The 27,190-nt window shown below is 45.4% G+C and overlaps 1 pseudogene; it reads left to right on the top strand.

Moving 5' to 3' along the window:
• The first annotated feature begins 24,355 nt into the window (after positions 1-24,355).
• LOC141026135 (uncharacterized) lies at positions 24,356-26,885 on the top strand (annotated as a pseudogene).
• The last annotated feature ends 305 nt before the right edge of the window (positions 26,886-27,190 follow it).

The following is a 27,190-nucleotide window of genomic DNA, read 5'->3' as shown; positions in this document are numbered from 1 at the left end:
GCTGCCCCTACTGTCACTGGGAAATGACACCGCAAGATTGAACCCAAATCCAAGCACTTCTCCCATTGCAAGAAAAACCAACCTAGTTGGCCAAACCAAATCGATAGTTCGAAGAGACTTGCAAAGATATCAAATCATGCATATAAGAATTCAGAGAAGATTCAAATAATATTCTAAGCTGGTCATAAATCCATAATACATCGGAACTCGGCAAACACACCGCAGAAGAGTATTACATCGAATAGATCTCCAAGAACATCGCGGAGAACTTTGTAGTGAGAATCAAAGAGAGAGAAGAAGCCATCTAGCTACTAGCTATGGACCCGTAGGTCTGAGGTAAACTACTCATGCTTCATCGGAGATGCAATGGTGTTGATGTAGAAGCCCTCTGTGATCGAATCCCCCTCCGGCAGGATGCTGGAAAAGGCCCCAAGTCAGGAGGTCAACGAGGGGCCCACAAGGTTGGGGGGCGCGCCCTCCACCCTTGTGGCTGCCTCATAGCTCTTCTGACTTGCACTCCAAGTCTCCTGGGTGTCTTCTGGTCCAAAAAAATCATCACGAAAGTTCTATTCCGTTTGGACTCCGTTTGGTATTCCTTTTCTGCGAAAACTCTAAAACAAGGAAAAAAACAGAATCTGGCACTGGGCTCTAGGTTAATAGGTTAGTCCTAAAAGTCATATAAAATAGCATATTAATGCATATAAAACATCCAAAACAGATAATATAATAGCATGGAACAATAAAAAATTATAGATACGTTGGGGACGTATCAAGCCTCCACGATATTTATGTTCATGGTGATTTATATCCTACTCATGCTTGCACTAAATGTTGGTTACTCTCAATGCATGTTTATGACTATTGTCGCTCTCTAGTTGGTCGCTTCCCAGTCTCTTTCTAGCCTTCACTTGTACTAAGCGGGAATACTGCTTGTGCATCCACTTCCATAAACCCCAAAGTTGTTCCATATGAGTCAACCATACCTACCTATATGCGTTATTTACCTACCGTTCCAAGTAAATTTGCATGTGCCAAACTCTAAACCTTCAAATGATAATCTGTTTTGTATGCTTGAATCGCTCATGTGCCAACTAGGGCTGTCAATATCTTCCATGCTAGGTGGGTTATTCTCACGATGAGTGGAGTCCGCTCATCATTCACGAGAAAATGGCCGGTAACCGGGATGCCCAGTCCCATGCTTAAATCAAATCAAAATAATTGCAAACAAAACTCCCCCAGGACTTTTGTTAGTTGGACGGTACCCGTTGTTTCAGACCAGTCGTGGAGTGTGCTTGTTGGTGGTGGGGGGGTATAAACTTTACCATTCTGTTTGGGAACCGTCTATAATGTATGTAGCATGGAAGATACCGAGATCTCTTTGTTGTTATGTTGACATTGAAAGCATACCGCTCAAAATATTATTTATCTCTATTTCAAAACTCGAGCTCTGGCACCTCTACAAATCTCTGCTTCCCTCTGCGAAGGGCCTATCTATTTACTTTTATTGCTGAGTCATCATCCTCTTATAAAAGTGCCAGTTAGAGAGCACCATTGTCATTTGTATGCATTGTTATTAATTTATATTGAGTATGACAGTGACGGAATCTCTTTTACCATGAATTACAATGTCTAGTCAGTCCTTGATCTTCGGGGGTGCTCTGCATTTATGTTTTGTGGTCTCAGAAAGGGCTAGCGAGATACCATCTTGTTATATCACATCATGATTGTTTTGAAGAAGTGTTGTCATCCAATATTTATTATTATTGCTCGCTAGTTGATTATGCCATTGATATGAGTAAATGTGAGACCTAAATGTTATTGTGAATATGGTTAGTTCATAATCTATCCTGAAAACTTGAATGCTGACTTTACATATTTGCAACAACAAGACCAAACAGAGTTTGTAAAAGTTTTTCTTTATCACTTTCAGTTTGTCAACTGAATTGCTTGTGGACAAGCAATGGGTTAAGCTTGGGGGAGTTGATACGTCTCTGTCGTACATACTTTCCCAAACTCTTTTGCCCTTGTTTTGGACTCTAACTTGCATGATTTGAATGAAACTAACCCGGACTCACGATGTTTTCAGCAGAATTGCCATGGTGTTATTTTTGTGCAGAATAAAAAGTTCTCCGAATGTCCTGAAACTTCACGGAGATAAGTTTTGGAATTAATAAAAAATATTTGCGAAAGAATCAGGTGAAGGGGGCACCCTGGCCACAAGGGTGGGGGCGCACCCACCCCCGGGGCGCGCCACCCAACCTTGTGGGGCCCCTGGACCTCCACCGACCTCAACTCCAACTCCATATATTCTCTTTCGGAGAGAAAAAATAAGAGAGAAGGATTCATTGCGTTTTACGATACGGAGCCACCGCCAAGCCCTGCTCTTCCTCGGGAGGGCAGATCTGAAGTCCGTTTTGGGCTCCGGAGAGGGGAATTCGTCGCCATCGTCATCATCAATTTCATGATGCTCACAGTCGTGCGTGAGTAATCCCATCGTAGGCTTGCTGGACCGTGATGGGTTGGATGAGATTTACCATGTAATCGAGTTTGTTTGTCAGGGTTTGATCCCTAGTATCCACTGTGTTCTAAGATTGATGTTGCTATGACTTTGCTATGCTTAATGCTTGCCACTTGGGCCCGAGTGCCATGATTTCAGATCTGACCTATTATGTTTTCATGAATATATTTGTGTTCTTTATCCTGTCTTGCAAGTTATAGTCACCTACTACGTGTTATGATCCGGCAACCCCGGAGTGACAATAGTCGGGACCACTCCCGGTGATGACCGTAGTTTGAGGAGTTCAAGTATTCACTAAGTGCTAATGCTTTGGTCCGGTAGCCTTAATATCCCTTAGTTTTCAATAGGATCCCGCTGCCACGGGAGGGTAGGACAAAAGATGTCATGCAAGTTCTTTTCCATAAGCACGTATGAGTATATTCGGAATACATGCCTACATTATATTGATGAATTGGAGATAGTCTGTGTCACCCTATGTTATAACCGTTGCATGATGAATGTCATCCGACATAATTATCCATCATTGATTCATTGCCTACGAGCTTTTCATATATTGATCTTTGCTCAGTTACTTTTCCGTTGCCACTGTTACAATTGCTACAATACTGCTACTATCACTTTTGCACCGTTACCGTTACTTCCATACTACTTTGCTACTAAATACTTTGATGCAGATATTAAGCCTTTCAGGTGTGGTTGAATTGACAACTCAGCTGCTAATACTTGAGAATATTCTTTGGCTCCCCTTGTGTCGAATCAATAAATTTGGGTTGAATACTCTACCCTCGACTGTTGCGATCCCATATACTTGTGGGTTATCAAGGACCTTAATTAATTGTGTGGTCTTAAAAATTAGGAAGCACGGTGTATAGTATAAAAGAAATTGAACGAGAGATGTTTGAGAAATTGTTGAGCCGGTCAAAATCTGGTGACCCATTCCAATTGAAGACCTTAATTGAATGTGGGCTTTTTATAATTAGGGAGCGTAGTGTTATAGAGGATTGAGTCGAAATTGGAATAAATTGTTGCTCCAGCAATCTTGTAAAATCCCCCTCGTCGTAGGGTATGGCCAGTTGATCTTCTAAACAAATCTAGCCAATTTCGTTCGTTCCACTTTTTTTGGCAGTAACATGTGACAATTTTGTGGGCGATGGAGCAATGGTGAGTGGCATGGTTGCAAGTACCTTGTGTGCAATCGAATATATGGCCCGTGTGGCGAATTCAGACGAGAGATGATGGTGGGTGGTTTTGCATTGACCTTGTCACATCATTGTTTTTTGAAGAAACATAGGAGAATTGTGATTTTCATTAGAAGGAGAACAGCGGCAGAGCGCTAATTGTACAAGGTGTGACATAGAAATAGATAAATAATTAAAAAAAGGAGAAAGAAGAAGCTAAGCTCTACTCTCGCGGCAACTAGTGGCGTGCTCCGGCCACCATCCATCAGCTTATATTGTTGTTGATGTCACTGAGAACAACTTTAGTTGGACGGCCACGATCTCTCATGATTCTGTCATTCCTCTCCTTCCAGTTGGCCCGGATGACAAGTATAGCCATGCAACACGCCCGACGTTGCTCCCTTGGGTCGATGGCCAGTCTAGCAAACCAAGTAGCCATGCCACTGAACTAGCTCGAGGATACCGGCTGAGACGAGGGTTCATTTTGCTAGCCTCTAAGGTATCGTGCACAGGAAAAAACTTCAACAACACATCCTCGTCTTCATCTACTCCACTTGCGGTTACTTCGTACATTTACTTTGTGTAAGCTTGTATTGTGTGTTTACTTTGTTCTTGCACCTGTTGTTGTGTTTCTTGTCATATAGATTGTCCAGCTAATTGCATATCTAGACAACCTACCTTTTTATTAAGACTAAAATTTGCAAAGAGGTCAAAAAAATGTTAGTCGCCTATTCACCCCCCTCTAGTCGACCATATCAATCCTTTCATCCCCGCAGTTCAATATAATTGGTTCGGGCCACCCCATCACCCTCGTCCTAGACAATCATATTGTGCACAATAACACAACATGTTATCAAATGTCACAAAGTTTTTGAATCCCACATCATTTCAGCTCTACGAACAATTCCCCCAACGAACTTGAAGCGCTCAAAATGCCCTCTCCACATATTTCCTCGCTGCTTCCTACATTGTCGCAAAGTGGCTTTGTTTGTTGCCTTATGGTTCAGATATGGTCTTCACAAACGTCGCCGCTGAGGACAGATGGCATCGGCAAGATAGTATCCCATGTTGTAGTTGCGGCCATTGATAGTGTAGTTGCACGAGGTGATTCCTCATAAAAAGCCTTCTGAACAAGCGAGATTGTTGAAGCACCTTAATGTCGTTGTGAGAATCTGGCATTCCAAAGAAAGCATGTCAAATTCATAAGTCATGTGATTCCACTACTTCCAGTATGATGGTGGCCTCTTTAGTGTGCCCTTGGTACATTCCACGCAAACCTTTGGGGAGTTCTTCTATTGCTAATGCATGCAATCAATTAATCCGAACATTCCTATAAAACCTCTTGCCTCTCCGATAGCCAACATTTTTTCTGTGTCCTGCACATTTGATTCTCTCGGATACTCCGCTCCAGACACCTGCACCACGACGCGGGCAAACCTGGCAGTAGTCTTCAGGCATGTGCTCTCCCTCATCCGGACCATCTCATCAACGGCATGGGCATCAGTACCAAGTGCAAGCATCCTCAAAGCAGTCATGCATTTATGCTTAGCAGAGAAATAAAGTTGGTTGTAGCAATCCCCATTGAGCTTGAAGTAGTCATCATGTGCCTCCACTCCCTCCACAACACGCAAAAACAATGGTTTGCGCATACGAAAGCGGTGATGAAACCATGGATCATGGGTCCGGAGCAAAGTAGTCCTTGTACAACAGTCGTGCTCCAGAGGCCCTATCCCGATTAATATATCTTCTCCCTTTCATTGAGTCCTTGAAGTTGAGAATATGCTCCACCAACTGGTCCATTTCCTCTTGCATGCTCATGATCATACCCACGTCCCGACGAATCAAAAAACTCATTTTCAATCATTTTATCAAGCTCCATTGGTCCATACGCCTCCTCCTACGAAGCATCGGAATCCGTCATTTTCCCCATTAATGAATCACAAAAAACCTTGTCCGGCAATGTGTCGAACACATCAAGGGCAAGGTGTAGCTTAAAAGTTGTCGGACGTATCGCGGTGGCGTCCGGACCAGCGACGATGTCCGCGGCGGCGATATCAGCTTGGGGGATTGCATTGTCGTGTTGGCGTCGTTGAGGCATGGAACGGCGGCGGAGCAAGGGTGGCGGCAGAGCTACAAGACGTCCAACGCTGAGGGGGGGGGACGAGAGAAAATGGAATCAGTAGATAGTTGTGGATTTATTGCAATTTGTGGTGGGGACCGGGCATCGGGTCCGACATGGCGGACACACTCGGGTTTCCCCATATCCACCCTACATTTGGGCTGGATATGGGGGGTGCCGGTCAGCCCGGGCGTTTGACGTCCGTTTGAGGCGCCTGTCTAGGTTGATTTTTTTGACCGGTCAGTGACCGTGCCGTCTGCTCGGGCGTTTGAGGGGGGTGGGGGGTTGAGGCGTCCGGCTGTAGATGCTCTTAGATCAGGAGAGCTGGTTGCCGAACGATTTTCTAGCTCCCGGTTTTTCCACCGGGAGTTGGAAGCAAAATCTCGATACTGAAGTTGAGGAGTTTGTCCCGCTGAAGAATTACAAAGATGCCCTAAATGGTTTTTAAGTTTTCACTTTGGTTGGCATTATGTGTGCAAACATGTTGCATTACATATGAATTAATTGCACACCATAAAAAAACCATATAATGAATCTAGTAACATCAATTTAGTATTTTAGATGTTAAGATATTTTTCTTTATAGACTAAACTTATAATTTTTATGCATTTTTTAATAATATCATTGTTTCTTTAAGCGCCATGTTTTTTCTTGAAGTTTCGGACAATTGTTTGCTATGGGGTGCTTGAGTCACTTTGTCTTAAGTTCTGGTCGATTCTGTGAAATTTTTGGCCAATTATATTAAATTTGGCTACTTTTTGCGAAATTTTATTCACCACATGTTAGTTGATTTTATTAAAATTATTTTTAAATTATATTTCTTTTGTGTATCTGCACTTCTACTTTTTGATGTAAATGCGCGTTCATTGCAATCTTTTTAGCAGTGGCAATATTATTTGCAAAAACTGTATTTGCACTTCATGGTGAGAAATGAGAGAGGAAGTGCCCAAGACTTCACAAAGAAAAAACAGTCACCTAGTGGATCCAGCACACCCTCTTTACTTGTCAATATCTTATACATATCTTTCCACCTTCTATAATGTTAAGGTACGCGATTGCATACTTAAAAAAAAACAGTCACCTACACTCTTAAACAAGCCCCGAGTAGTACTCAGTGCCTCAGTCAAGGGCATGTTCGATTTGCAACAACTTAGGCGATCGTTCGCCTAGGGGCTGCCTCGAGCGATTATTCAGTTCTTTTCGAGCGATTATTCAGTTCGCTCGCAGAGGGGGAACGTTTCGGCCGGTCGCTGTTTTTTTTTATAGAAACGGCCGCTCGCTGGGGTGGTGTGCCCTCCAACGATTCGTTCGCTACGGCCCAGTTATCATTATTTTTTTTTGGAAAAAATGGCATTAGCAAAAAAGACCCTAATTAGGGAGCAACTAGTTAACGAGCGCTCCTTCGGGAGCCTCGCAACGATCAACGCCACTTTGCGCGCTCTCAACCATTCGCCACGTGTCACGCTCTGGACGCTCCCTCCGGGTTTTTTTTCGCACGCGTTTTCGGCTTTTTAAACAGTTTTTTTTCGGTTTTTTTGACGTTTTGGCTTTCCACCGGTATTCCTTAGCTTTTTAATATAAAAAATACGCGAAAAAATACGTTTTTTTTCTTTCGCGAGAGTCACGGTTTTGCTTCCGCGAGAGGCACGGTTTTGCTTTTGCGAGAGTCACGGCCGTGCCTCTCGAAAATAGAAAAAAAACACGTTATCTGTTTTCTTTCTTTCAGAGTCACGGTTTTGCTTCCGCGAGAGGCACGGGTGTGCTTTCGCTAGAGTCACGGCCGTGTCTCTCGGAAACGAAAAAAACACGTTTTCTATCTTTTTTCTTTCGCGAGAGTCGCGGTGCGAGAGGCACGGTTGTGCTTTCGCAAGTCACGCCCATGCCTCTCGGAAATGGAAAAAATGTGTTTTCCGTTTTTTTTCTTTCGCGAGAGTCACGGTTTTGCTTCCATAAGAGGCACGGTTGTGCTTTCACGGGAGTCACGGCCGTGCCTCCTCGGAAACGGAAAAAAAAACACGTTTTCTCTTTTTTTTCCGCGAGAGTCACGGTTTTGCTTCCGCGAGAGGCACGATTGTGATTTCGTGAGAGGCACGGGCGTGCCTCTTTCGGAAAGGGAAAAAACCCGTGCTCCCGGTTCGGTTTTTTCGTCCATTTTTTCCTGTTTTTTCGTGGAAAAAAAGTTTATCAAAACCTATCAACATGGGATCTAGTTTTGAAGATCTCGACACGAGGAATCCAACGGTGAAAGCGGTTCGAGATTTGGACGCACGCCTTGAGAGATAAAACATTTTGAATAAACGGATCTACGAAAAAAGGAAAAACTCCCGGGTTGCGACAAGTGGCGCGCTGTATGTGCGCCACTTGTCGCAACCAGTGGAATTAAAGTGATCTTTGCAACGAGTACTCCTCAATTAGTGATTTCGCCCTAATTGTCATGATCTGAATTATGAAAAATGTCATGCTATTTTAATAAATTATCATTTATCTCATTTATAAATTTACAGTGAGTATGATCAAAAGAAAAGAATGTCCTGTGATCTAGAAAAAAACTGCCATGCTAAACTTTAAAAACTACCATCCTCTAGATAAACTATATTTTATCTGATAAGCTCCAATTAGATTCTATATTTTTCTTTCCAAAAACATGAAAAATCACGCACAAGAATTGATGGTGAAAAAATAAAAATTGTCATGCCATAAAAAGGCATCCTCTTAATAATAAAAATGCCAACCTCTTAAAAATAAAAATGTTATGTTATTGACAATTGAAGTGTCATGCTAATAATAATAAAACGGTCATCCTCTTATTAATAAAATGTCATGTTGTTAATTATTGAAATGACATGCTCTTAATAATAAATTGCCATCCTTGATTTAATAAAAATGTCATGTTATTAATTATTAAAACTCCATGTTATTAATAGTAATAATGTAATGTTTTGGGAGAGAAAAAAATCATGGTTTTAATAGAAATAGAAATTGCCATGCTACCTATATTAAAAATGCACATGGCAAGTCTAAAAAAAGTACCCTCTAAAATCGGGATTTTGTTATTTCAAAACTAAAAATAAATCAGGATTCCAGAATTTGTTTTCAAATGGAAACAGAATTTAAATAAACCTTCAATGTACTCCCTCCGTCCCAAAATTCTTGTCGTAAATTTGTCTAGATACGAATGTATCAAGACACCTTTTAGTATTAGATATATCCGTATCTAGACAAATTTAAGACAACAATTTTGAGACAAAGGAAGTATATAGCAACTTTTACTGCAGTGTTCACAAGACACTTCGGTCCAAGTGGTTGAAGCCTTGTCATTCCTCAAGGAGGTCGTAAGTTCGATCCCCGCCCTCTGTGGGCAAAAGACACAAATTTGACCTCGAGGCGAAACTATTTCATAAAGTGAATTGTTTTTAAAAATATTTCACCCAGTTGACCTCTAATGTGTAGCGCCTGACGGCAAGGCACTGCATTCTACTATGCAGTGCCTAACACTTAGAGCAACTCTAGCAGACTCTGCAAAACGCCCCGGCCCGCAAAATAACCGCCAAATTGCGGGTCGGGGCCAAAAAATCTGCACTACCAGACCCCGCATCTGGCACCGGCTCGCAAAAATTTTTGCGGGGCGCGGCAAATCTTCTCCCCCAACATCTATCTTCACGGGCTGGGAGGCCGACCCGAGCTCAACCCCCATCCGGCGCGAGATTTGGCGGGAGGGACATTTCCGCGCGCCCTTTCCCCCTCCTGGCACCCTCCGCCACCATTGCCCCCTCCGAAAACTCCGGCTGCTCCTCCCCGGTCGTCCCTCGCCGCCATGGGACGACCCCATGCTGTCCCCCGTCACCGTCGAGGTCACGCATGCCCCTTCCCCTCGGGCGGATCTCGTCGCCAGCCATGTTGGCCCCGCCGGCGTCGCCCAAGCACACGTCACGCCTGCCCGCAAGCGGCAGGGCAACGTGGTTGTGCAGGGCGGGAATCCGGCTGCCCCCGCCGCGATGGCCCGCGCTCCGGGCGCCAATGCCGCTGTGCGATCCCGGCTGGCGACGGAGAAGGCCGACAAGGCCGCGGGCGCAAAGCGGAGGAAGGTTCCGACTTCAAGGAAGCCATCTTCTTCAACCTCTCACTCCATCCCCCCGCAAGGAGGTGCTCCGGCGATACCGTTCAACGGTGCCGCTCCCCCCGCGAGCGAGGTGTTCGATGAAATGGCCGGAAGGTATATCTCTTCGGACTTCGGCGATTCTCTTTCATTTTCGCCATTTTTTCGATAGCTCGTGACTTGTCATCGTTCGCTATAGCGGTGGTTCGAACAATGCAACAACCGAGTTCGTGAAGCCCGACTATGTGAGTTTGCTTTGAGCAAGTACGCAATGCACCTCCAAGTGGCACCGTGGAGTCCGACTATGTGAGTTTGCGTTGCCTTTGTTCAAGTTGTGCATCATCATAATGTATCATGAAAAATGATTGCATCACTTTGTTCACATTGTGTAGGACAAGATTGCTCAACATAGATATAAGGACATGGAAGCTTCGGAAGGCAGATTCTTCAAATTAGAGCATTGTTGGGAGTTGCTCCAAAAGTGCGACAAGTGGAAGTTGATCGACAAAGAGTCCCCACCAAAGAGAGGCTCACTTACAAACATGGATGAAGATGAGGATGATGATGGCCCAAGAAATTTGAACAAGCCCTCTGAAAACAAATCGCTGTCATTGTTGCTCCCCGAAGAGAACAAGATCATGTCAATGAACCGCAATGACATGAACGACGTCACCAAAACATGGCATGATATGGCAAGGAGAGAGATCTTGAAGAGGAGAATGGTCGCCTCGGCCGGTCCGTCTGCCAGTTCCGGTGATGTTTTCTCTGCTCCATATGGTGGCAATGTGGATGATTTCGGTGCGGGAGTTGGAACAAGCGACGGAGGTGGCTACGGTGGCGCCGATGAACTTCAAGATGGACTCCATGGCGCGGAGTGAAGATCGACCCCCAAGATGATGCCGGACATGGGCGCATACCTTTGCATGCCCTCTTTTGCGTAATGAACTTCGCTTTTATTTGCGCGCAAACTGTTTATGTCATTTGAATTTGAACTTGTTTGTGAAACCCTATGACAAATTTCAGATTTACAGTTTTTCTGTTTGCGGGTCGTTGCGCTGTTGCCCGAGCAAAACCCGCATAGCCGACCTGTAAAAAAGCATATTCCGCGAATATACTTTTTTACGGGTCCGTTTGGGGGGTTTGCATCTGTGCTAGCCCTCGCTGGCCCGCAAAAGCGGTTTTGCGCGAACTGCAAACGCGTTTTGCGGGCCGGCGTTTTGCGGGGTCTGCTAGAGTTGCTCTTAGGCGGCATGCCTGTGCAACGTTCAACAGCTAGGCGCTGCACTACACTGTGCAGCGTCTAGCTGTAAGATGCTGCACAGTAGAGTGCAACGCCTAGCTATCAGGCTCTGCACAAAAGGGTAAGTGGTGTGAAATATTTTAAAAACAGTTTAGTTTGTGAAATACTTTCGCTTTGACGTTAAATTTGTCAATTTTGCCCCTCTGTACCCCCACACTTTTCGAGCTATAATAATCTTGCTAAATCTTGCCACGCCCGTAATGATTATTTTATGGAAACAAGCCTTCTCCGGCCACTAGTCCAGAAGGCAACATGTTTTTTGTTTTCTAAAACAGAAGGCAGCTGGTCTGACCGTTGTTTTTGAGGGCCCTGCGTGGCAACAGCGACTGTCCCTTTCACAAGTGTGGGGGATGGGGACTTGGGGAGGGATTAAATCCTCCCTGGTTCCATCAACACATGGAACCAAAAAACACCGCACGATCCATCCCGGTCCAAGCACCCATCGACGACGACAACGCTGTCAGGTGGGGCGCGGCCGTGCGAGGCCCGCGGAGGCGGGGCAGCGCGTTTCATTTGGGCGGGACACGCAGAGGAACAGTAACATCTTCCACCAAATCCAGATACTCTGGCGCTGTACTTGTGTCCCGATTTATTGCCAAGTACCCTCCACATTCAAGAACCCCCCAGGCCCGGGCCCAGGCCCAGGCAGGCCCTACCGCCGCTGGCCGTGGACGTAAAGGATCCTCAATACATACAGGGTACTTGTACGGCTAATCGCTTTACAAAGCGCGCTCCCGCACACACATGGCACACTCAATTGGGAGCAGTGAGTGAGTGAGCGGCTGGGTTGCACGACCTTTTTCATCAGAGTAGTAAACATTATCCATACGGACGCGCGCCGGATCGGCAATCGTGTCGTTCGTCTGCGGTGCGAGGCGGCCGCTTTGGAATGCTCTCCTGTCGTCGTCGTGAGACGACGTCACGAGCGCTTGCTTGCACGCCATTTTCCGGTAGATAACGGTGCCTACCGTAATATCAAATCAGCCGCCTCCCTCTGCAAAAAGGTCGAGCAAGGCCACGGATCCCCTCCTCATCTGCTTGCCGCTTCGGCGGAGATAAGGGGTGAGGAGCCTGGATCTTTGCGTTACGGTGTTGTGGTTAGATTTCTTAAGAGTACAGCTTGGTTCTTCAATGGCGGCGCCATGATGACGACGGGGACACCATGCGGAATCAGGAATAAGTTTTTTTTCACTCCCGATTCGCCTCCTTGTCGATGGTCTTGTCAACATCGCAAAGCATAGTTGAGATCACCTGATCACTCTTCTTCCAGAAGGGTGTATTTGGTTGTGTCTTCGTGTTATGCATGCCTTGATGAAGTGGGCGACGTCATTTCATGCCTTGGTCCTACGTCTCCTTCTCTGACCCATGATATTCGCCTAGTTTCAACGTCGTTGGGGAGCCTGCAATGTTGGTTCTCCCGGGATCTGTCTAGCTCAATTTAGGATGGTCATCCAACCTTCTTTGTCGACTTATTCTCTCGGGCGGTGATCTGTGGTTCAGATCGTTGTCGTCGGCATCTTAAAGCTCAGACCAGCGACTTTCTGTCGTCGCATAAAAAATGTTTCCTTGGCTCTGGCAGTGTCAAGGGAGAATATCTTGTGCTCCCTTAGGTGCTCCGGCGCCAGCACTGCTGTTGAATCTAGCTCCAACGGTCATTTAAAGATGTGCGAGCCCTTGATGTGATTATCGGACTCCTTTTTTCTTTAAATCTTGAGCTCTCTCCGTAGACGATCTGAGATCGAATGACTCAGGAGCTCCCGGAACACCTAATCTTAGGTGCTCCAAGAGCACCAGATATTCTCTTAGGGTTTCAAAGCAGTGGATGCATCAAGCTTCACTCACAACAGCCGCTGTGAGTGTAGGAGGTAGACCATGTCGAATTCTTCCAGCACCTATGTATAATTTTTCTTTTTGTAAAATTGTCCTTATAAAGATTGGTTGCCGAGCTCTCTTTTCTAGTTCTTGAGGCTTCACCTCCCCTAGCCGCTTTATGTTAGAATAAATCCAAGGCACTCTGTTGATCATCCGAGTACCAAGCAATCACACGAGCACGACACCGAGATTTGTTAACGAGGTTCACCGATATGGCTACATCTCCGGGGCTTGACTACGGGCGCTCCTCCCCGTGACACCGTCACAATACCGCACCCCGGCCACCCGGGCGCCGGCACATGCCGCCGGCTCCCCCTTGCGCGCCTGTGCTATTATGTTGGCATAGGTTACATCGTGTGTCTACCCCCGCTATATATGAGAGGCCTAGGATACAAGTGTCCTACTAGGACACGACTCCATATCCTATCTAAACACAATACAACTCAGAGTCCAACTGTAACCTACCTTGTACACTATATTCGACACAACTCCAACAAACTCCACCTTGGCGAATATTCTCCACCACCTTGAATTCGTCAATGCGTCAAACTTCCATGTACATTGGACTTGAGCTTATCCCATGAGCACCGCTGCTACTCCAAAGACTCCATATGACTCCACCTGCAACTTGTAGTCCCTTCTTTTCTTGACCACAGTCAACACTCGAGCAAAATTAAGTTCCTTGTTTCTCTAGTTTGTGCTCCCAACTTCCAGAGTATCAGTCCAACGCCATCACACACTGATCAATGACCTGCGTGAAAGTGAACAACTCACATATTGGGTGTCACACATAAGAGTTACCTGAAGTCAACATCACCGCTCCTTTCTTGACCGCCTGTCTGAAACTTGAAGAAATTTCACCATTGCTTGTAGTCATCCCGAGTCAAATTCGCAGTTGTCTCACCACATTTATAACCACCAGAGCCCTGGCCCGTCTCCATGCCCTGTGCGTACCGCACGCCTCGCCGCTATTACCGCGTCGAGCCTCCGCTGTCCCGGTCGAGTCTCAAGGGTCGCGAACCCACACCACTCAACCCCCACTGCAGAGTACCGCCGATCATCACCGACCGATGATGAGTTTCACGCTTCCATCAAACCACTGGGCTCCAGTCCGAACTGCGTGTCACTCGCTTTTCCCCCTTGCTGAATAGGCTTCGATTCCCGGGATCCTTACATCGTAGCCCCTCAATCCAGCTCCACCTTCAACATGACTCCATGGTAGATGATCAGTCCACCCCCGCGCCCCGTCGACTTCAAGCTCTCATGTGCACCGTCTTGAATCGACCCTGCGCCATAGTCTTGTTGAAGCCACACAAGCCCTCGGGGCCTGCGCCACGTGTTTCCATGCCTAGAAGTCGGTCACCATCAGCATCACGCCCTGTGTCGTCGTCGCCGATCCCACCACCGTCTTCTGTTCCAACCGACTCACGTCGATCCGTCAGACTATCTAGTCCGACCCAGCCAAACTTTTCCGGCTGCACGACACACTCAAGGCTCCCAAATCGTCTTCCGCGAATTTTCATCCATCACCTGATAATTCCATCTTAGCTGACATGACTTCCTGCAACGCCTTCAAGCATCTCTATTGCGCCAACAAATCTTTCATCTTTGTCTGCCATAACACAAGGTTTTCAGTTCCGTGAACTTCTCCACCTCAAACCCGGTACCCGTTGGCACCATAGTTCTTTGTACGGCTGACCCTGCGAAAAATTATCTCAGCTTTGCACGTGATGCCCAAGTACACAAACAGAACCGAACGTGGCATGCTTCCATGTACTAGTTGCAATTCAACCAGGCCTTCACGTGAGTGCTCTTGGCTCAGTCCCGATGCGACTGTTGTTTTGCCTTGTCAATTCCTCCTGCTAAATCCGATGGATGCCAACGTGATGGATTTTTCCATCGCCAAATTGATCTGCCTATCTCCGTGTCACGTGGAGACTTGGTCTCCTTTTTGTCCAAACAAATCTCCCGCAGCTCCTTGTACATCATGTACGTGTCGCGTTCTGGCCCTCAAGCCACGGCTCCACCAAGCCGCACCGGCCAGCCTGCCACGCAGGGCAACGAAGCTACATGTCCGCATGAAGGGTATGCCGCCAGCCGCCGAGTTGCTTCCGATCATTATCAGTCCGATCTGCTGACTGTTGCGTACACGCACCAGCCGCCCGGCCGGCCTCGATCCGAAGGCCACAGCAACGCTCATCGAATCGATCTGCTGCTTACCTGCATGCCATGTGACTTCAGCCTGCTGCACGCTACGATGTACATCTGATCACTTTTCTCAATCTCGCCGAGAACGACGCCGCAGTCGGCTTCGTCTCAAACTCGATACTTCCTCTAGATCAACAATCCGCAGCTTCCTCGCAACCTTGCTCTGATACCACTTGTTAGAATAAATCCAAGGCACTCCGTTGATCATCCGAGGACCAAGCAATCACACGAGCACGACACCGAGATTTGTTAACGAGGTTCACAGATATGGCTACATCCCCGGGGCTTGACTACGGGCGCTCCTCCCCGTGACACCGTCACAATACCGCACCCCGGCCACCCGGGCGCCGACACATGCCGCCGGCTCCCCCTTGCGCGCCTGTGCTATTATGTTGGCATAGGTTACATCGTGTGTCTACCCCCGCTATATATGAGAGGCCTAGGATACAAGTGTCCTACTAGGACACGACTCCATATCCTATCTAAACACAATACAACTCAGAGTCCAACTGTAACCTACCTTGTACACTATATTCGACACAACTCCAACACTTTATTCATTGAAAAGCGGGATCTTAACAGCCCTCTTTGCATCCTCAACTACTGTTGCACTTCATCTAGAACATCTTATATATGTCATTTGACTTTCTAAGATACTGTATATTGATATCGTTGATGTCCATTCGAAGTAGGAAATTTTAAGACCCATGACATTGAGCGATTGAATTGTTGCTGACTACGTTTTTCTACCCTAGGCATCCAAATTTGGAGTTGGTCATCAAGATACCATGTGTGTGTGTGTGTGTGTGTTCTCTATACTATTGTTCCAACTTGTCTCGTCTTGTTATATTACCATAAGCTTGCTCTTCAAAACCATAATCACCCTCTTTGGGAGGACATCACATTCTACTTTGTGTATTTTATAAGGAGTGTTTTTGTTTGACTTATAATGTAGCATGGAGGAGAAACAAACAAAACCATATCAATGCACACACAAAAGATTTTGGATGTAAGGCGATCAGTACTGGTGAAAGTCCCTGAAGATATGATTGGTTGCTCCTTGTGAAATTTAGATAAGTGTTGTCTGAGCAACTCATTCTCTCGAAGCATTTGAGTGGATCCTATTGAAAAAAAACCAGCACCTAATAGCCAGAGTTATTGAGCATCACTGAAGAATCTGTTTGAGTGAACCGACGACTTATTACTCTTCAAGATTGTAATCTTCCAGACGATTAGGTGTCTGTTCAGAGCATGCAAGAGTCATTCTGGATTGCCAAAGAACAAGTATGTGAAGGTTTTCACGTCCATCTTAATTATCTTCCACGAGTGATTGGGCGAGATCGAAGCGATCTTAGCTCAAGGATAAGAGGATGAAGACTTGGCCTTCTGAGTTAAATCTCAACCCTCCAACCAGACATAGAGTCATCACAACTGTTAGAATACAACTTGTAATAGGATTAAGACTCCTACTCTGATTGTAATAAGGCTAGGTCAGGTGCGGCTTGGCTCTTATATATACTTCTTGTACCAGCACAATATTGTATCAACAATTATTCAATACAACTCTACATGGTATCACACTTACGATCCTAGGGTATGGCTAACCCGCCGGCCCCGCCGCCGCCGCCCGGCTACTCCGAGCGGCACGCCGCCATCGTCGTCGCCAAGGTCGCCGCGGCCGCGGCCTCCTCCGCCTCTACCTCTACTCTAGCTCTACCTCCACCAACAGCACCTCCTCAACCATCCGGCTGGTGTCCAAGTCCAAACTACCGGGGCCAAAACCCTAGGCCGCCGCAGTTCCGCACGGCGCCCGCTCCTGCTCCGCCCCTGGCTCCACCAACTACGCCACCACCGCCTCCGGCTTCATCAACTACACCACCACCGCCGCCCGGATGGTGCCCATATCCTGATCCATGGACAGGGCTAGTCCAGGCGTGGCCTATGCCCTGGTCCGCCCCTACGCCATATGGTGCCCCGCCTGCCTATACCGGTGGCCGGCAGCCCGGTGCTCGCCCTCACACCGGCGCGCCCATCCTCGCGCCCCGACAGCCGACGGCCGCGTACCACGCCGCTCCCTCCTACGCGCCACCGATCTACAACACCAGTCCTTATGCATCATATGGCGCTCCATCACCCCCTACATGCAGCAGTACAATGATGGTGTCTCTCTCTCTCTCTTTACGCCGATGCCAGCCCTACTGCCGACACCACCACACCCGCAAGCGCCCATGACTACACCGGCCTCTACTTCAACTCCGAGCTGGGACCAAGCTGTTTTTCTACAAGCCATGAACAACTTTGCTGCAGAAGGGAACTCAGGTACGGATTGGATTTTCGATTCTGGTGCTTCTCGTCATATGTCTGCATCGAGTAATTTGCTTTCTTCTTGCACACCTTCGTCTTTTCCCTCTATTACTCTCGGTGATGGATCTTCTATTCCTATTTCCTGTGTCGGTCAGGCTCAAATCCAATCCCCAACTAAGCCTTTGCTTCTTCGTGATTTTCTTGTAGCTCCTGCTCTTATTAAAAATCTGATTTCTATTCGCCAAATCACCACTGATAATCTTGTTACTGTTGAGTTTGACCCCTTTGGTTTGTCTGTGAAAGACTACCGGACCAAGGCCGAGATCGCTCGATAGACATCCCTCTAGTCATCTAAGTGAAACATGATCCGAGTTAACTAGGCCGTGTCCGATCATCACGTGAGACGGACTAGTCAAGATCGGTGAACATCTCCATGTTGATCGTATCTTCTATACGACTCATGCTCGACCTTTCGGTCTTCCGTGTTCCGAGGCCATGTCTGTACATGCTAGGCTCGTCAAGTCAACCTAAGTGTATTGCGTGTGTTCCGAGGCCATGTCTGTACATGCTAGGCTCGTCAACACCCGTTGTATGCGAACGTTAGAATCTATCACACCCGATCATCACGTGGTGCTTCGAAACAACGAACCTTCGCAACGGTGCACAGTTAGGGGGAACACTTTCTTGAAATTATTATAAGGGATCATCTTACTTACTACCGTCGTTCTAAGCAAATAAGATGCAAAACATGATAAACATCACATGTAATCAAATAGTGACATGATATGGCCAATATCATTTTGCTCCTTTGATCTCCATCTTCGGGGCACCATGATCATCTTCGTCACCGGCATGACACCATGATCTCCATCATCATGATCTCCATCATTGTGTCTTCATGAAGTTGTCACGCCAACGATTACTTCTACTTCTATGGCTAACGCGTTTAGCAATAAAGTAAAGTAATTTACATGGCGTTATTCAATGACACGCAGGTCATACAAAAAATAAAGACAACTCCTATGGCTCCTGCCGGTTGTCATACTCATCGACATGCAAGTCGTGATTCCTATTACAAGAATATGATCAATCTCATACATCACATATATCATTCATCACATCTTCTGGCCATATCACATCACATAGCACATGCTGCAAAAACAAGTTAGACGTCCTCTAATTGTTGTTGAAAGTTCTTACGTGGCTTGTATAGGTATCTAGCAAGAACGTTTCTTACCTACGTAAAACCACAATGTGATATGCCAATTTCTATTTACCCTTCATAAGGACCCTTTTCATCGAATCCGTTCCGACTAAAGTGGGAGAGACAGACACCCGCTAGCCACCTTATGCAACTAGTGCATGTCAGTCGGTGGAACTTGTCTCACGTAAGCGTACGTGTAAGGTCGGTCCGGGCCACTTCATCCCACAATGCCGCCGAAACAAGATAAGACTAGTAGTGGCAAGAAGAATTGGCAACATCTACGCCCACAACTGCTTTGTGTTCTACTCGTGCATAGTAACTACGCATAGGCCTGGCTCATGATGCCACTGTTGGGGATCGTAGCAGAATTTTAAAATTTCCTACGCATCACCAAGATCCATCTATGGAGTATACTAGCAACGAGGGGAAAGGAGTGCATCTACATACCCTTGTAGATCGCGAGCGGAAGCGTTCCAATGAACGGGGTTGATGGAGTCGTACTCGCCGTGATCCAAATCACCGTTGACCGAGTGCCGAACGGACGGCACCTCCGCGTTCAACACACGTACGGAGCAGCGACATCTCCTCCTTCTTGATCCAGCAAGGGGGAAGGAGAGGTTGATGGAGATCCAGCAGCACGACGGTGTGGTGGTGGATGTAGCGGGATCTCGGCAGGGCTTCGCCAAGCTCCTGCGAGAGGGAATGGTGTTGCAGGGGGAGAGGGAGGCGCCAGGGGCTATGGTGTTGCTGCCCTCCCTCCCCCCCCCACTATTTATAGGACCCCTGGGGGGCGCCGGCCCTGGGAGATCAGATCTCCAAGGGGGGCGGCGGCCAAGGGGGAAGGGGGGTGGCTTCCCCCCCAAGCCAAGTGGGGCGCCCCCACCCCTAGGGTTTCCAACCCTAGGCGCAGCGGGAGGCCCAAGGGGGGCGCCCCAGCCCACTAAGGGCTGGTTCCCTTCCCACTTCAGCCCATGGGGCCCTCCGGGATAGGTGGCCCCACCCGGTGGACCCCCGGGACCCTTCCGGTGGTCCCGGTACAATGCCGATAACCCCCGAAACTTTCCCGGTGGCCAAAACTGGACTTCCTATATATAATTCTTCACCTCCGGACCATTCCGGAACTCCTCGTGACGTCCGGGATCTCATCCGGGACTCCGAACAACTTTCGGGTTTCCGCATACTCATATCTCTACAACCCTAGCGTCACCGAACCTTAAGTGTGTAAACCCTACGGGTTCGGGAGACATGCAGACATGACCGAGACGCCTCTCCGGTCAATAACCAACAGCGGGATCTGGATACCCATGTTGGATCCCACATGTTCCACGATGATCTCATCGGATGAACCACGATGTCGAGGATTCAATCAATCCCGTATACAATTCCCTTTGTCAATCGGTATGTTACTTGCCCGAGATTCGATCGTCGGTATCCCAATACCTTGTTCCATCTCGTTACCGGCAAGTCTCTTTACTCGTACCGCAATGCATGATCCCGTGACTAACTCCTTAGTCACATTGAGCTCATTATGATGATGCATTACCAAGTGGGCCCAGAGATACCTCTCCGTCATACGGAGTGACAAATCCCAGTCTCGATCCGTGTCAACCCAACAGACACTTTCAGAGATACCCGTAGTGTACCTTTATAGTCACCCAGTTATGTTGTGACGTTTGGAACACCCAAAGCACTCCTACGGTATCCGGGAGTTACACGATCTCATGGTCTAAGGAAAAGATACTTGACATTGGAAAAGCTCTAGCGAACGAACTACACGATCTTTTATGCTATGCTTAGGATTGGGTCTTGTCCATCACATCATTCTCCTAATGATGTGATCCCGTTATTAATGAGATCCAATGTCCATAGTCAGGAAACCATGACTATCTGTTGATCAACGAGCTAGTCAACTAGAGGCTTACTAGGGACACGTTGTGGTCTATGTATTCACACATGTATTACGATTTCCGGATAACACAATTATAGCATGAACAATAGACAATTATCATGAACAAAGAAATATAATAATAACCATTTATTATTGCCTCTAGGGCATATTTCCAACGTAAGATTCATACAATGTGATAATGGTCGTGAATTTGAGAACTTTAAAAATCAAAATTTGTTTCTACAATATGGAATTCTCTTGCGTTTCTCCTGTCCTTATACCTCCCCTCAAAACGGCAAAGCCGAGCGTTCTCTTCATACTCTTAATGACATCATTCGCACTTTGCTTGTTCACTCTTCTCTGCCTCCGACATTCTAGGCTGAGGCCCTCCACATGGCCACATATTTACTCAATATTCGTCCATCTAAAGTTAACCCGCAAACTACTCCTTACTTCTCTTTATTTCTCTCTCATCCAAATTACTCTGACATTCGCGTCTTCGGTTGTCTTTGTTTCCCAAACTCCTACTCCACTTCTCCTAACAAACTTTCCCCGCGCTCTATCCCGTGTGTCCATCTAGAGTTTTCTGACGAGCACAAGGGTTGTCGTTGTCTAGATCTTGTTAGTGGTCGTGTTCATGTGTCTCGTCATGTAACATTTGCTGAAAACATTTTTCCCTTTTCTGAGCGTCAACAATTAGATCCCAACTCACCCACGCTGTCCACTAGTCCCTCTCGTCGCAATCATCTTCCCTTCTTTCACCTGCCGACTGATACGTCTCCAACGTATCTATAATTTTTGATTGTTCCATGCTATTATATTATCCATCTTGGATGTTTAATGGGCTTTACTATGCACTTTTGTATTACTTTTGGGACTAAACTATTGACCCAGAGCCCAGTGCCAGTTCCTGTTTTTTCCCTTGTTTCAGTGTTTCGAGGAAAAGGAATATCAAACGGAGTCGAAATGGAATGAAACCTTCTGGAGAAGTTATTTTTGGAAGGAAAGCAACCTGGGAGACTTGGAGTCCACGTCAAGAAAGCAACGAGGAAGGACCGAGGCAGGGGGCGCGCCCTCCACCCTCGTGGGCCCCTCGTGGCTCCCCTGACGTACTTCTTTCGCCTATATATATCCATATACCCTAAAAACTTTGGGGAACAGAATAGATCGGGAGTTCCGCCGCCGCAAGCCTCTGTAGCCACCAAAAACCAATCGGGACCCTGTTCCGGCACCCTGCCGGAGGGGGGATCCCTCACCGGTGGCCATCTTCATCATCCCGGTGCTCTCCATGACGAGGAGGGAGTAGTTCACCCTCGGGGCTGAGGGTATGTACCAGTAGCTATGTGTTTGATCTCTCTCTCTCTCGTGTTCTTGATTTGGCACGATCTTGATGTATCGCGAGCTTTGCTATTATAGTTGGATCTTATGTTTATTCTCCCCCTCTACTCTCTTGTAATGGATTGAGTTTTCCCTTTGAAGTTATCTTATCGGATTGAGTCTTTAATGATTTGAGAACACTTGATGTATGTCTTGCCGTGCGTATCTGTGGTGACAATGGGATATCACGTGACTCACTTGATGTATGTTTTGGTGATCACCTTGCGGGTTCCGCCCATGAACCTATGCATAGGGGTTGGCACACGTTTTCGTCTTGACTCTCCGGTAGAAACTTTGGGGCACTCTTTGAAGTACTTTGTGTTGGTTGAATAGATGAATCTGAGATTGTGTGATGCATATCGTATAATCATACCCACGGATACTTGAGGTGACATTGGAGTATCTAGGTGACATTAGGGTTTTGGTTGATTTGTGTCTTAAGGTGTTATTCTAGTACGAACTCTAGGGTTGTTTGTGACACTTATAGGAATAGCCCAACGGATTGATTGGAAAGAATAACTTTGAGGTGATTTCGTACCCTACCATAATCTCTTCGTTTGTTCTCCACTATTAGTGACTTTGGAGTGACTCTTTGTTGCATGTTGAGGGATAGTTATTATTGTTGAGAGAACTTGCACTATTGAAAGTATGAACCCTAGGCCTTGTTTCCTAGCATTGCAATACCGTTTGTGCTCACTTTTACCACTTGCTACCTTGCTGTTTTTATATTTTCAGATTACAAAAACCTATATCTACCATCAATATTGCACTTGTATCACCATCTCTTCGCCGAACTAGTGCACCTATACAATTTACCATTGTATTGGGTGTGTTGGGGACACAAGAGACTCTTTGTTATTTGGTTGCAGGGTTGTTTGAGAGAGACCATCTTCATCCTACGCCTCCCACGGATTGATAAACCTTAGGTCATCCACTTGAGGGAAATTTGCTATTGTCCTACAAACCTCTGCACTTGGTGGCCCAACAACGTCTACAAGAAGAAGGTTGTGTAGTAGACATCAAGCTCTTTTCTGGCGCCGTTGCCGGGGAGGTGAGTGCTTGAAGGTATGTCTTTAGATCTTGCAATCGGATCTTTTTGTTTCTTGTTTTAGCACTAGTTTAGTTTATAAAAGAAAACTACAAAAAATGGAATTGAGAGTGCCTCATATGCTTCATCTTTTTAATATCTTTCGTGAAAATGATGGAAAGGAAAATTGTGCTCAAGTACTAGAAGAAGAAGTGCATAGAATGCTTGGCATAAAATATGTGAATGATGAGCATGATTGCAATATTGTTAGTATGAATTCTTTGAATACCCATGATGCTAATGATATGCAAAGCCACAAGCTTGGGGAAGCTATGTTTGATGAAGATGATATTTTCTATCCCCCAAGCTTTGATGAGCAAATTTACTATGATGAAAGCATGCCTCCTATCTATGATGATTATTGTGATGACACGTATGCTTTAAAGAATAATGATAACCATGAAACTTGTCATCTTGATCTTAATTTTCAATCATATGATAGTTATTTTGTTGAGTTTGCTCCCACTACTATTCATGAGAAGAATTTTGCTTATGAGGAGAATAGTAAATTTTCTATGCTTGTAGATCATGAAAAGAATGCTTTAGGTGCTGGTTATATTGTTGAATTCATTCATGATGCTACTGAAAATTATTATGAGGGAGGAATATATGCTTGTAGGAATTGCAATAATATCAAGTTTCCTCTCTATGTGCAGGGCCGGCTTTGGACCAGTGCGAGAGGTGCGACGGCCCGGGGCCCAGACTTAAAGGGGGCCCATAGTATATATGCAGTATATATATTATATATTACGGATTAGTGGAAAAAAAGAATGACTAACGTCCAGCCCAGGTAGCTCTGAGCCCACCCAGCAAGCAGCACGCAACCACCACTAGGGCCTGCCCAACCAAGCCCAGGCAACGCACGTTGCCCTATCGTTCGCCTGGAATCCAGGGAGACGCACCGACATAGGAGCACGGAGACGCATCGACATAGCAGCACGCCGCCTGACGCCGACACCAGCGCACCGCACCGAACCTGGAGGCTGGAGCTGAGTTTGGGGATCAAATCAGCAAGAATTCGGGGAAGAGATCAACTGATCAAGATCATCATTCAGAAGGTAATAATTCTCAGATCAATCTATTCATAAATCCTAATCTATAGGCGAATATTTTCCGGTGGTCTCAATTCTGAAACTTCTCATCTAAAAACATAACATCTTCAATCTCTGATACTGTATTCGTGTTTCTCACTTGCAGCATAATCATGTTACCTAAAGAACATCTATCTGGCTGTGAGAAAAGAAACAACAAGAAAAGAGTAGACAAGTTGATTAAATCTCAGGAAGGCGCTATGGATATGTTTGTATTGAGGACTGGTGCTGCTACAAATTCAGAGAAATTATATATCACAAATGGTGAAGAAAAACCTGATGATACTAAGAATGCCGTTGAGGAAAATCATGTCGAGAAAAATAATGCTGCGGAAAATGATGCCGATCAGCACACGGAAAATTTTAGTGACCATGAGAATCTTGGAAATGCAGATGAGCAGGGTTCTTCTTTTGATATATATGATCCTAGAACTTGGAATATTCTTGACAATAAATCAAGAGATATTCTCATTGAAAAAGGACCTATAAGGGAATACAATCTTGTGTTTCCCGAAGATGAAATTAGTGGCAGGCATTTTTCATATGATTACTACACAAGAAAGTTAAGGAATGGCGAGTTCAGTGATTGGAGGTGGTTAGTGTACTCTAAACACGTGAATAAAGTCTACTGCTTTTGTTGCAAATTGTTTAAATCTGGAAAAAAGCAAAAGTCTGCTAGCATCCGAGGGATTGAAGGATTGGAGACATCTTAGTGAGAAGCTCAAATTGCATGAGAATAGTGTTGAGCATATCACTAACATGAATACTTGGAATGAGGTAAGGCTGAGGCTAAGTAAGAAGGAAACAATTGATAAAGACATGCAACAAGAGATTGCAAGGGAGAAGGAGCGATGGAGACTTGTTTTAATTAGAATTGTTGTTGCTGTGAAATTTCTTGCTAAACATAGTCTGGCTTTTCGAGGATCGAATGAGAAATTATATCAAGATAACAACGGAAATTTTTTGGGAGTAATTGAAATGATGGCAGAATTTGATCCTGTAATGCAAGAGCATCTTCGGCGCATTAAGAATAGTGAAATCCATCATCATTATCTTGGCCATAATATTCAGAATGAGTTAATTTCCCTTCTTGGTCGCACTGTTAAATATTCTCTGTTGAGGATAATTAAGGATGCAAGGTATTTCTCTGTCATCTTGGATTGTACACCTGACGTGAGCCATCAAGAACAAATGACTCTAATTGTGAGGTGCGTAAACATGTCAAGTACTACTACAAAAATAGAGGAGTTTTTTCTGGAGTTCTTGAAGGTGGATGATACATCCGGACTTGGACTTTATAATGTGTTAATAGATTCACTTAAATCTGTTGGTTTGGATGTTAAAGATGTTCGTGGACAAGGGTATGACAATGGTTCGAACATGAAGGGAAAACACCAAGGGGTACAGAGCAGACTACTTGAAACTAATCCAAGAGCATTATTCATGCCATGCGCTTGTCATAGCCTGAACCTTACTCTTAGTGATATGGCAAAATCTTGCGGTAAAGCTGTTACATTCTTTGGTGTTGTGCAAAGAATTTATATATTGTTTTCAAGCTCTACTAAAAGATGGCAGCTATTGCTTGATCATGTTCCAAAAATGACAGTTAAGTCTTTGTGTAACACTCGATGGGAGAGTCGAATAAAGAGTGTTCAGGCTATCAGATATCAAGCACCCGAGTTAAGAAAAGCATTACTGGAATTGAAGAGAACTTCTACCGATGACGCGAAGACTAAGAGCGACGCAAAATCTTTGGCTAGCGCACTTGAGAAATTTGAATTTTTACTTGGCATGGTCATTTGGCATCACATTTTGTTCACTGTAAACATGGTGAGTAAGAAGTTGCAGTCTAAGTTTGTGTGCATTGATGTTACTCTTAAACAGATTGAAGGTGCCATCTCATATTTTAAGAAGTACAGAAATGACGGCTTTGCAACTAGTCTGGATATTGCGAGATCTATTGCAATTGACATGGGTGTACAACCTTTGTTTCCTGTCAAGAGACGTATTACTAGAAAAAGACAGTTTGATGAAATTAGTGGCAATGACGAAAATAACCAGAATGAAGAAACGCAAGCAAGTGAGGTGGAATCATTTAGAGTTAAATACTTTTTGGTGATGATTGATGTTGCAATTGCTTCCCTAACTACTAGATTTGAGGAACTGAAGACATTTGGGAGCATATTTGGTTTCTTGTTCAACTCGAAAGAGTTGAAGTCCTTGGGTGATAATGATCTAAGAAGATGTTGCACTAATTTTGTCAACAAATTCACTCATGGTAAGTCAGCAGATGTCGATCTAGATGATTTCGTTTCTGAACTAAAAGTACTGCAGATGACATTGCCAAACACATTCATGTCAGCGGATCAGATATTTGAGTTTGTTAGAGATGCGGATTGTTATCTAAATGTCTCAATTGCTTATCGTATCCTTTTGACCGTACCTGTGACTGTTGCATCAACTGAAAGGAGTTTCTCAAAATTGAAACTATTGAAAAATTATTTGAGGTCAACGATGTCTCAAGAAAGATTGAATGGATTGGCCATGTGCTGCATTGAGAAGAATATGCTGGATAGTATTGATCTTGACACTCTCATTGATGATTTTGCGTCAAAAAATGCACGAAAGTCTCGTTTCACATGATCACTAGAGGTTAGCATGCTATTTCAATATGTTTTTTCTGCGTTGTAACTTCCATGATACTTGGTTTGGAACAAAGACAGGGAAAATAACATATGCTTGATTCTAGTAAAAATATATTAGTTTTATGATTTTATAGCAATTTTATATTTTCATGTATCAAATTGGATTTTTCTCTCTATTGGGCCCACTGGTCGGGTTCGCACCGGGGCCTTCGAAATCATAGAGCCGGCCCTGTCTATGTGCTTAAAGTTTTGAAGTTATGCTTATTTTGCCTTCCTATGCTAGTTGATTATTGTTCCCATAAG

This window comes from Aegilops tauschii, chromosome 6 (genome assembly GCF_002575655.3).
Source record: "Aegilops tauschii subsp. strangulata cultivar AL8/78 chromosome 6, Aet v6.0, whole genome shotgun sequence".
NCBI lineage: Eukaryota > Viridiplantae > Streptophyta > Magnoliopsida > Poales > Poaceae > Aegilops > Aegilops tauschii.
This window is presented reverse-complemented; position numbering and strand designations above follow the sequence as displayed.